At 45.3% G+C, this 12,497-nt stretch overlaps 1 protein-coding gene and 1 pseudogene across 1 annotated transcript in view; both read left to right on the forward strand.

The window, feature by feature from the left end:
- PTK7 (protein tyrosine kinase 7 (inactive)) overlaps positions 1-12,497 on the forward strand; it is a 60,506-nt gene that overhangs the window by 13,298 nt on the left and 34,711 nt on the right. The gene's annotated exons all lie outside the window — the stretch shown is intronic.
- On the forward strand, positions 9,067-10,114 carry LOC132527353 (large ribosomal subunit protein uL10-like; annotated as a pseudogene).

Consider the following 12,497-nt stretch of genomic DNA (forward strand, 5'->3'; position numbering starts at 1 on the left):
GCAGGGGTTCTTTTTAAACCAGGTCAACGAATTCTTTGAAGCCCTTTTTGTATCTCAAGCACCCAGAGCACTACCCGCGGGGCCCTCCATTGTCCTAAGTGTAACTAGTTGTCCAGTTTGAGAAGCCTTGAGAGGACTTGCCTGGACCTCTCTGGGGCTCCTGCCAGCTGCTGGCCTTGAGGGTGCGGCTTAACAGCCGTCTGTTCTGGGCCAGGCCGCTGCCTCAGCCTTGGGGAGAGGTGTTGATCAGGCTGATGGGGCAACAAATCCCCCTGAGCCCCAGGTTGGAAGTACATTAGTTAAACGTTGCTCTCAGACTCCTGACAAATTGTTTTCAGTTTTTGCTGCCAAAAGAGAACTCTGAAAACGCGGTGTAAATTGGGTTATTGACACTGTCTCTGTTTTTGTTGCTTCCATGAGGTTGGTGGAGGAGGGCGCCAGTCCAAGGGAGCTTTTCAGGTTCCTCTGGTACCTGACATCAGGTGAAGAGGAGGAGGGGGTGGGCGTGTGGGGTGAAGTGCCCTTGAATGCAGGAAGTGTGGTGACTGGACAGGCCTTTGAGGTGCCTGGGACCAGCCTCTTTCATTAGATCAAAGAAATACCTTTTGTTTTTCTGCTCACACTTTCCTCTGCCCTGGAGCCAGGGTCGTAAAGAGGTGGAGTTGTGAGGGTCTGCATCTGGTAGTTGGGGTGGTAGGTGGAGGCGGGGCGGTGGGGGGGGTGTCTTCCCTCCCGCTGTGCGCTTCCTGCATCCTGCTCCCACTGTCCTGGTGTGCAGGGGTCTGCCTGGGCTAGCCTGGGCACCCCGGGCTGTGCTGGGCTGCCCTCCCGGTAGGGCCCCACCTGAGCTGGGCTATAAGCTGGAGAAACCAGGCGCACAGAGATGGATTTCACCGCAGGCTAAGTGTTTTGTTGCTGAATCATTTGCATTCATTAAAAGTAGCGAAGGGTGGGCTTTCCTGGTGGCGCAGTGGTTGAGAGTCTGCCTGCCGATGCAGGGGACACGGGTTCGTGCCCCGGTCCGGGAAGATCCCACATGCCGCGGAGCGACTGGGCCCGTGAGCCATGGCCTCTGAGCCTGCGCGTCCGGAGCCTGTGCTCCACAATGGGAGAGGCCACAACAGTGAGAGGCCTGCGTACCGCAAAAAAAAAAAAAAAAAAAAAAAAAAAAAGTATCGAAGGGTGAGTGATAGTGGAGGCTGCTGCCTTAGAGCCTCATTAAGAATTCTTGGGGCCGGGGAGTGGATGGGCGTAGCTCATTCAGAGCTTACTTAACTTCTGACTGCCTTGGGCATAGGCCAGCTGCTAAAATATGAAAAATGTCTGCCCAGAAGCCCCCAGAGCTTGGCCAGACTGCCCTGGCCAAAGAAAACATACACTTACAATTCATTATTTAGCCTCCTCCTGCGAGTTTGCTCGTGTCTCTTCCTCCCCTGGGACCTTGCTGAGTTGGGGGCACAAGCGGGGGCAGGAAGGCTCCTACGTATTTTAAGGGGAAGCTTAGCCGAAAGCAAGTGCTGCCTCCATTCACCCCACCCACCCCCTGTTCCCTACTGATGGACTTTAGGCTGTCTCTGAGGGTTTGCTCTTGTAAACAGTGCCACCACAAATATCCTTGTATCTATCTGTACCCTTGTGCTTGTGTACCTGAAGGGTAAATTCCCAGAAGTGGAGCTGCTCTGTCAAAGAATAGGAATATTATCACAACTGGGTACAGCATTCTGTATTTATGTTATTTTTCTGGGGAGGGTGTTTATAGCTTTCATCAAATTTCTGAATCCCTGCTGTACAGTGGGCCTGTGAAAATCGCACGGGTTAAAGTGTGAAAACTAGTAAGCATGGTTCAGATGTGAGACATTGCTGGGGTGACTGGAGAATTTATCATCCAACCTGGGGCATTGTTAATAATTATGCGAAGACAACCTGCATAAGCCAGGGTTGTTCCAGTAACTTGGGAGGATGGTAGCCCAGTGCCCACCAAGATCTCTTCCCCTGATCTCTGGGACCATGTATGTTCTCTCTTCTACACCATGGAGCTCTGAATTACCTGCTCCATTTTCTTTTCCATTCTAGCAGCTGTGTTCTTTTTGTTGCTCCCAACTTGATGATGAGCTTAGTAGGGTGGGTCCAGTTCCTGACCTTTGTTTTCCCAGATGCTCGGTTGTTCAAGTTGTTCTTGGATTCCCAAGACCAGAATTTGAGTCCTGGAAGCACTGTAACTTCTGAATTCCATTTCTCTTCTTTTCTTTTTTTAAAAAATATTTATTTATTTATTTGGTTGCACCGGGTCTTAGTTGCAGCAGGCAGGCTCCTTAGTTGTGGCATGCATGTGGGATCTAGTTCCCTGACCAGGGATCGAACCCGGGGCACCTGCATTGGGAGCGTGGAGTCTTAGCCACTGTGCCACCAGGGAAGTCCCTGAATTCCATTTCTTAATCTGCAGGATGACAATGATAATATCCACCTCATAGAGCTATGGTGAGGGTCTAATGAAGGAACGTTTGTGCAGGGGTGTTGCGGCGTGGCCTTTGTTTGTGGGAGGCAGGCTTCAGGGACACACATATTGACATGTGTTGTCACTCCTTATTGACATAGACTTGGGAGCCCTTGAGCATTGCTGGCTGTAGATTTGTGTTTTCCACTTCTCCAGTTATTACCATCCCTTTAATTGCTCTCGTATCTATTCCCTCCCGTTTTATCCTATTGTCTGTGGCTTTGCCATTTCTCCCTTGGAATACTGCTGGAAAAAAGAAGTGAGTTTTTGAAGGCAGCATCTTTTTTTCCCTCTCAAAAATGTCAAGAAGTCATGCACTTCATGAAACCTAAGATAAAAACATCCGGTGAGTCTCAACAGACTGAGATAAAAAGGAAACTGACCGAGAAGGATGAAGAAGTAATAAGAGGACTGGCTGAGATAATGAAGGAGTATGAGGAGACAAAAAATGCAATAGCAGAATTCAGTTTCCAGTATTCACTTTAAGGAGCTGAATCAGCACTGCAGTTAATCTAATCAATGTCATGCAGTTGAGGAGCTCTCAGATTCCAGAGGAAAATGTACAGTGAGACGAAAACGATGAAAAAATGTGATAATTAGAGAAATAGATTCAAGATTTTAAAAAGGAATAAACAAAGGATATACAAGTAGAATTAAAAAGCAAATCCTAAGAGGCAAATAAAACACAATACATATAACAAAGGAAGAATTGTAGTATTAAAACATAAACCAGATAAAAGCAGAGGTAAATATAGCAGTTAGTATGATAAACTTCAGTGGAATATGTCTCCCACAGAGGTAAGACAAAATTAAGGTTGAGTTAGAAAAGTTTCATGTTCTTTACATGAGACAAACCTAAAATACAGACAGAGTTCATTTTATTCTTTTTTTTAACTTTAGACCAATAGCTTAATTTATTTCACTTATTATTTAGGAAAGAATTTTAAGGTTGTTAATTTTCTTCTGAGTACAGCTTGGAAATTAATAAATTTGAAATGAAAAAATATAGAATTGGTAACTTCCATTGCTTCAGGAAAAACAAAAGAAACAAAACTTTGGCCAATGCAGTCAAGAAAAGGAGAGACATGGTCAGTAAGCAAAGCAAGAAAGGAAAAAGAAGCTTTAACCTCATTCCTGGCCTCACAACAATTTCTTGAGGCCAATTTCAACATACTAGGTACCTGGTAGATTCTGGGGACTTAGAGCAGGGAATGAGATAGAACTTACCTTTTAGTGGGGAGGGCTTATGAAAATGTGTACTAATAATTACAGTTGTGGTAATTGCCATGGAAAAGATTTTTTAAGTTACAAAGGGTTACCATGTTCAATGCTGTGCTGAGAAGTCGATGCTAGGAGAGTATAAATTATTGAAATGTAATGAGCCATTAGGATGACTAACTAGACCAGTAACTATTAAAAGCAATTGAAAGATAGTGAGAAAATAAACAAAACACCCCCCACCAAACTGTTGTATCAGAGGGCCTTGAGGGGAAATTTTGAAAAATGTAGAAAATCGAGCCTTGTAGTGCTTTATAGGCAGTCACAGAGCCAAGGAACAGATGGATGGCCACCCCGTGCATGTCACAAAGTTGATATGACCTTGATCCCAAATGCTGACTGACAGTGCGGAAGAGGAAAATACACTACTTAGAAATATTGGTATGAAAGTCTAAAGAAAATATTGGCAAATACTACGTTAAAGATAATGTACCATAAATAATTAGGATTTACTCCAAAAATGGCATGGATGGTTTATTTTAATGTAATTCATCAAAATAAGTCAAAGGAGTCACACAGTTATCTCAGTAGATGTGAAAATGACATTAGATACAAATTAACATCCATTCCTGTTTTTTTTTAATCTTAAACAACAGCTAACGTATTTTAAAATGAAATTATAGGGACTTCCCTGATGGCACAGTGGTTAAGAATCCGCCTGCCAACGCAGGGGACACGGGTTCGAGCCCTGGTCCGGGAAGATCCCACATGCGGCGGAGCGACTAAGCCCGTGTGCCACAGCTGTTGAGCCTGCGCTCAAGAGCCCGCAAGCCACAACTACTGAGCCCGCGTGCCGCAACTACTGAAGCCCATGCGCCTAGAGCCTGTACTCCGAAACAAGAGAAGTCACGGCGATGAGAAGCCCGCGCACCGAAACGAAGAGTAGCCCCCGCTCTCCCCAACTAGGGAAAGCCCACGTGCAGCAACAAAGACCCAACGCAGCCAAAAAATAATAAATAAATTTTAAAAAATGAAATTTTAATGCTATTCTCTTTAAAGAAGTCACTACATTAAAATAATAAAGTCTCTACTATTTAACATTATTCTGGAAATTGTAGCTGAGATAATACTGTAAGAAAACGAAAGTCAAAGTTAATGCTCTTTGCAGGTGGTGCCATTATTTTTACATGTGAAACCCAAGTATCCACTGAAAACCATTAGAATCAGTAAGAGAGTTGAGTCACTTGGCCAAATACAAAACTACACAAAACCCAGAAGTTTCACTAGTTATCAGCAAGTAACCTTTTTGAAAATACAATGGAAACGTTTATCCCATTCACAAAATCAACAACAATAAGAAAACCCATAAAATACGCAGGCGTACAGCAATAGAATGGAAACTGTATGTTGAAGGAGTCAGTAAATAACACACTTCTTTCCTCTGAATTTTAAACCAGTGGATGTAGGGAGGAAAGAAAGACAGACAGGAATTAGACAGATGGAAATTAATGTATCACCTTTATTACAGATAAAGGCTAGGTTGAGGAACAAGGCTGTAATCTGAACAGGATAAGCTTGTCTGATTCATCCCTGAATTAGGGTGTGTGTGTGTGTGTGTGTGTCTGCAGGGGGTATATTCCCCCTCCCCCAAGTGGGCAGGAGAGGAAGGATCAGAGCCAAACATATTCGGGGAGACATCACGCCTCCCTGGAACTTCTGGGAGGAGGTGGAGTGAGACTCCAGTGGTACCCCCTCCACTGAAATGGGGAAGAGTTATTCCTCCTTAAAACTTCCTTTGCTCTCTGAGCTCACCAGGGCTTAATTGTTGAAGGCCCTGGACTTCTAGGAGGTGTGGGTGCCTGGGGTGTGGCTCTTCCTTTCAAGGAAAGGGCACAGCTGTCAGCTGTTCCTGCTTCCACCTTCACTAACCGCACTGCTCCTTTGTGGGTGCTTCCAGAACACCTGGAGAACAGACTAGATTTCCCCCTAAAAGGCTCTCGAAGCAAAACAGGACAGTATTTAAATGAATTCCAAGACAGCTTTGCACCCAAGGGTGAAAATTCACTTCCTATCTATTTCCAAGCCCAAATTATGTGCAAACCCATTTTCTTCTGAGTAGTTAAGTAACATTTGAGAACAGGAAGCCTCACTGCCCTGTTCACTGCCGTATTCCCAACACTTAGAACAATGCCTGGCACTTAGTAGGCATTCAGTAACTTAATGACCATTCTCGGGGGGAAAAGTGTAACATGAAATGCAGAAAAGGCCTTATATTAGTGATCTTATTGATTACAAATTAATAAGAAAAAGATAACAGTAAAAATAAACAAGGAAAAAAGTAGACAAGGAAGTTGAATAGAAAATTCAGCTAACCAGTGAACATACAAAAGATGGCTTTATGTTGTCAAGAACAGACTAAATGTCTTAAATGAGTTGCAGAATAAAACAAAGTATTATTTTACGTCTCTCAGATTGGCAAAGATTAATAAGTATCAGTGTTGGTAAGGAAGCATAAATTGGTACAGCCTTTTTAAAGAGCAATTTGTCATTTATCAAAGCCCTGAAATTGTGTTCTCTTTGGTCCAGGGGGAGTCCTGTTTCTAGGAAGTCATACTACAAGAAACATTCCCATTACCAATGTGCATAGGTGCCTGTACAGAGAGATTCAGTTGGGGCATTGTTTGTAATGGCAAAAAATTGAAAACCATCTGAATGTCCATGATTAGGGTGTTAGACAAATAGATTTTGGGTCACCGATACAGTGAAATAACATACGGTGGTTGAAATGAATGGGCCAGAACCCTGTGAACAGACACGGAAAAATACCTGTGGCTAGCTGTAGGGCAAAAAAAAGCAGTTTGCAGAATAGCAGGTGTTCATAGGTTGAATGGTGTCTCCTAAAAGGGTATGTTCAAGTCCTAAGCCCTGTGACCTGTGACCATGACTTTATTTGGAAATAGGGCCTTTGTAGATGCAATCAAGTAAAGAGATGTCATTAAGGTGGGCTCTAATCCTATGTGACTGGTGATGTCCTTACAAGAAGAGAAGAGACACAGATGCGCACAGAGGGAAGAAGGTCACATGATGACGGAGGCAGAGCTTGGAGTGATGCAGCCACAAGCCAAGGAGTGCCAGGGATTGCCTGCAACCACCAGAAGCTGGGAGAGAGGCATGGAACAGACTCTTCCTAGAGCCTCCAGAGGGAACCAGCCCTGCTGACACCTTGATTTGGCACCTCTGGCCTCCAGAACTGTGAGAGAATAAGCTTCTGTTGTTTTAAGCCACCCAGCTGTGGTCATTTGTTACAGCAGCCCTAGGAAACTAATAGACCAGGTATGACGTTATCCCATGATCATGCCTTCTGTGAATGTAGCGTGACAAAGAGCTTCTTCAGTCCATTTTCTAACCTAACAGCCACCTCCTTGGGAACGGGGACTCACTGTATTGGTGATTTTTTTTTTTTTTTGTCCGGGGGCAGCCTAAGCAGGGTAAACTTGGATTTCACCTCCTTTGCCTTCTCCACCCCTCACAAACCAGTGTCCTAGTGGCCTTTTGCTGTGTTCCCCCTCAATCATCCCTTAAACTCTGAGCATCTGGAATTACCCTGAGTTCGTGTTTTGTTTCTGTGCTTCTTTTTCTATTTGCCAAGCCCTGTTCCTTCTTTTTTTGTGTTTTTAATTTTTTTATTTTTTGGCCACTCTGTGTGGCATGTGGGATATTAGTTCCTTGACCAGGGATTGAACCCATGCCCCCTGCATTGTAATTGCAGAATCTTAACCACTGGACCGTCAGGGAAGTCCCCAAGCCCCGTTCCTTCTTAAAATCTTGTTTTGAAGAGCCTTCTTCCAGGATGCTTCTCTGCCCCCTTATACCCTCACTCTGAGTTAAAAGCCTGCCTTGTGCACCCACCCATCGTGCACCCACCCATCATGCTGTGTGATAATGTGGTAAAGCCTAGTGATTATGATAGGTTTTCCTTTGGAGCCAGGTGACTGGAGATTTGAATCCTGCATTTGTCACTTACTAGCTATGTTACCTTGAGCAAGTGGCTTCACCTTTCTGTGCCTCAGTTTCCTCATCTGCATAACGGGGGTCGTAGTACCTACCTCACTGGGTGGTTTTAAGCATTAACAATGGGGTTAAAGCTCTCGCAATAGTGGCTGGCACGTAATAAGCGGTCAGTAAGCCCTCACTGTTGTAATTATATGTTTACTTGTCTGACTCCCCCACTAAACAGAGATACTTAAAGGCAGTAATTGTATTTTTCTCTCTCCATCCCCAGTGTCTTGCAGAGTACTTGGCACATGGTAGGCATTAAATAAATGTTTGTTGAATTAATAATGATAATTAATGTAATTGCCGACCAGGATCCCATATTGGGCTCAACTCTGTTTGGATTCACATCATGCAGGGGCCAGTGAACCCACCACAGATCAGCTGGTATTTCCCAAGCTCCTCCAATGGGCAAGGCGTCCACAGTGGAGGGGATGGAAGAGTGGACGTCCAGCCCCTGACCTCAGGGAGCTGAGAATCTGGTGGAGAAGATGGTGGAAGTGCACGAAACATTAACAACAACAATATTAGGTCTTAACCGTTTGTGGGAGCAACAGAAGAATGTGCATTCACAGTTAACTATTTCAGCCCTTGTTTTCCAAATTCTTTCTAGAGAGCTTCTTTTTATAAAATAAATTTATTTATTTATTTTTGGCTACTTTGGGTCTTCGTTGCTGTGTGTGGGCTTTCTCCAGTTGGGGCGAGCGGGGGCTACTCCTCGTCGCGGTGCGCGGGCTTCTCATTGCGGTGGCATCCCTTGTTGCGGAGCGTGGGCTCTAGCCGCGCAGGCTTCAGTAGTTGTGACACACGGGCTCAGTAGTTGTGGCTCACGGACTCTAGAGCGCAGGCTCGGTAGTTGTGGTGCACGGGCTTAGTTGCTCCGTGACATGTGGGATCTTCCCGGAGCAGGGCTTGAACCCTTGTCCCCTGCATTAGCAGGCAGATTCTTAACCACTGCGCCACCAGGGAAGTTCCATAGAGAGCTTCTTTTTAATAATGAAACATATAGATCTGGAGGCTTCGTCAGGGTCCGATTTGATTTTTTTTTTTCCAGGTATACTTTCTCAGTAGGCACATAACATCTGGTTGTCTCTCTGGAATTAGCAGCCGTCAATAATCATTGCTAGATCCAGTATTTCATTAGGGACTATAAAATGGTGATATTCTGTGTATCAGCTGGAGACTCCTATAAAGATAAACCGCCCCTTATTAACTGTTTGGTTACCCTGAGGTATAGCTGTTCACGAAAGGGAGAGTAAATGCTTCTTGACCAGTTTTTAAAATAATGAGCCTCTTGCCAGGTGTCCTCGAGTGAGTGACATCGTCTTTAAACCCTGCGTAGCAATCCCTAATGCACCGCCGTGATGCCCAGGGAAGACAGGGCAACCTGGAAGTCCAACTACTTCCTTAAGATCATCCAACTTCTGAATGATTATCCGAAATGCTTAACTGTGGGAGCAGACAATGTGGGCTCCAGGCAGATGCAGCAGATCCGCGTGTCCCTCCGCAGGAAGGCTGTGGTGCTGATGGGCAAGAACACGATGATGGACAAGGTGATCCGAGGGCATCTGGGAAACAACCCAGCTTTGGAGAAACCGTTGCCTCACATCCAGGGGAACGTGGGCTTTGTGTTCACCAAGGAGGACCTCACTGAGATCAGGGACATGCTGCTGGCCAATGACATGCCGCCTGCCGCCCTGCAAAGTCACTGTGCTGGTCCAGAACACTGGTCTGGGCCCTGAGAAGACCTCCTTCTTCCAGGCTTTAGGCAATACACTAAAATCTCCAGGGGCACCATCGAAATCCTGAGTGATGTGCAGCTGATTAAGATTGGAGACACATTGGGAGCCAGTGAAGCCCCGTTGCTGAACATCTTCCCCTTCTCCTTTGGGCCGGTCATCCAGCAGGTGTTTGACAATGGCAGCATCTGTAACCTTGAAGGGCTCGACATCACAGAGGAAACTCTGCATTCTCGCTTCCTGGAGGGTGTCCGCAGTGTTACCAGCGTATGTCTGCAGATTGGTTACCCAGCTGTTGCATCTGTACCCCCTTCTATCATCAGTGGGTACAGGTGGGTCCTGGCTTTGTCTGTGGAGACTGATTACACCTTCCCACTTGCTGAAAAGGTCAAGGCCTTCTTTGCTGATCCGTCTGCGTTTGTGGCTGCTGCCACCACTGTTGCTCCTGCTGCTGCTGCTGCAGCCCCAGCCAAGGTTGAAGCAAAGGAAGAGTCAGAGGAGTCGGACGAGTATATGGGATTTGGTCTCTCTGACTAATCGCCAAAAAGCAGCCGACTCAGCCGGCGTTATTTGTGAAACAAGGAAATAAACGCTTACGTCTCTTACCAAAAAATAAAATAAAATAAAATAATGAGTTGGTTTTCTAGCATCCTTCAAAGGTGACCAATGGAGGACTTTGGGCTCTTTTTTTTTTTAATTTTAAAAACATTTTTTTAATTTTTTAAATCTTATGATTTGGCATTACCGGTGTCTTTTTAGAAAATTTTTATTGGCGTATAGTTGATTTACAATGTTGTGTTAGTTTTAGGAGTACAGCAAAGTGAATCAGTTATACATATACATATATCCACTCTTTTTTTAGATTCTTTGCCCATGTAGGCTGTTACACAGTACTGAGTAGACTTCTCTGTGCTATACAGTAGGTTCTCATTAGTTATCTATTTTATATATAGTAGTGTGTATATGTCAGTACCAATCTCCCAATTTATCCCTCCCCTCTGGGCTCTTTTTTTTTGGCGGTATGTGGGCCTCTCACCATCGTGGCCTCTCCCATTGCAGAGCACAGGCTCCAGACGCGCAGGCTCAGCGGCCATGGCTCATGGGCCCAGCCGCTCCGTGGCATGTGGGATCTTCCCGGACTGGAGCACGAACCCGTGTCCCCTGCATCGGCAGGCGGACTCTGAACCACTGTGCCACCAGGGAAGCCCTGGGCTCTTTTTTTTTAAACATCATTATGAACTCACAGATTTTAAACTTACCAGTGTGTTAAGGCCATGTAGTTCTTACCCTTATGAAGCTTAAAAGGTCCCTTCTTGGCCTCGTGGGAGCCTCTTCAAGCTGGCCCTGAACCTTTTGATGCGGCCCTGCTTGTCTTTGCTCATTTCCTGGTATGATAAGATGTTCCAGGTTCATTTGGCACATTTCCTGCCCAGACCTGGAATCAGGTACTTCTCCAAGGAAGAAGGGCATGAATTTTTTAGGATACTGGTACAATATTACCAAACCACTTTCCAGAAGGACATTATTATCATTTACACTCCCATCTTCAAGGCATGAGGACCATTTTCTCCATATACTCAACCAGTGTTGAGTGTTATTTTAAAAACTTGACATTCATTTGATAGGGCAGAATGATTTGCATTTCTTATTTGCATTTATGTTCCAATTTGCATTCATTAGGTTACTGGTGCCTTGGAATGTTTTCTTATCTTTATTAATCACTTATATTTGTTTTGAGAAGACATGCTGTTTTGACCATGTTACTATTAGAATTTTAGTAGTTATTATGATTGATTTGTAACTGTGTATCAAAGCCAGCAACCCCTTTTCTGTCGATTGCTAGAAACCATTTTCCTAATCGGTCGTTTGCCATTGAGAGTTGATGACAACTTGTATTTTATGTAGTCAGATATTTTCCTTTATAAAGCATTTTCCAGTCCTCTCTCATTGGGGACTTCCGGGATCAGAAAGCTGAGCCCTAAGAGTTATCTCCAGACATTAGTTGGCACCCAAACATTCACTGTGCTGTCCTCACCTAACTACTGTTGGGTCCCTTGAGGCCAGAGTCCTGCCTCCTTCCAACATGGTCTGGATCCATATTTTCACCCAGACAGACTCGCTCTGACTCTTCTTCATAGTGAAGGTGGGGGAGTGACTGAAACGATGAGCAACTGCTAATCTGGGCACTGCCTGGAGGTTCCCGGGGCAGTGGGCCAGAGAGCGCAGAGGTCCCAGCAGTCAGCTGTTTCCCTGTGGAGACCCGCTTATGTGACCCGCCAGCTCCAAGGCTCCATGGGGCAGCTGTGGGACAAAGTTTTGGACCCCAGGGTCTGTTCAGAACCTATACACCCACATGGCAGAGATTGAGTGGGTGGCGAGTCAAACAGGGCAGCCGGCAGCTGCAGACGGTCTACGTGAGAGGGGTGCCGACCAAGGCCTGCACTGGGTGAGAGGTGGTTGTCATGGGACGGAGGCCCTTAAAAGATTTAAAAAAAAAAAATCTTGAACATAATAATGACGAGCAAGAATGGCTAAGAGCCCAAACTCATATGATACTTAATACGTGCCAGGCACTGTTCCAAACACGCTACATTGGTTAACATGTGAATTTACTTTTCGCAAGCCTAGGAGGTAGATACTGTTATTAGCACCATTTTATAGCTACAGAAACGGAGACACCGAGAGGATAAACAGCTTGCCCAAGGTCATATGCTCGGTAAGTGGGAGAGGAGAATTGAAGTGCAGACAGTCTGACTCCAGACTCTGAGCTCTTGTCGCACCTCGGTCCTGCCTGTACACTGTGAGCCAGGGCCTTAAAGTGGTGCAGCTCTTCAGACTTCCCAGGGGGCATTTCGTCCCTGCAGGATAAGGAGCAGCTGGCTTTACAGATGGGGAAGCTGAGGCCTGAAGGACAGAGTGATTTGCTCAGAGCCGTCTGCAAGTCAGATGCAGGTCTTTCTGTAGGTGACACTCGTTTGGCATCAAAGTCAAAC

The sequence above is a fragment of the Lagenorhynchus albirostris genome, chromosome 10, assembly GCF_949774975.1.
Source record: "Lagenorhynchus albirostris chromosome 10, mLagAlb1.1, whole genome shotgun sequence".
Lineage (NCBI taxonomy): Eukaryota > Metazoa > Chordata > Mammalia > Artiodactyla > Delphinidae > Lagenorhynchus > Lagenorhynchus albirostris.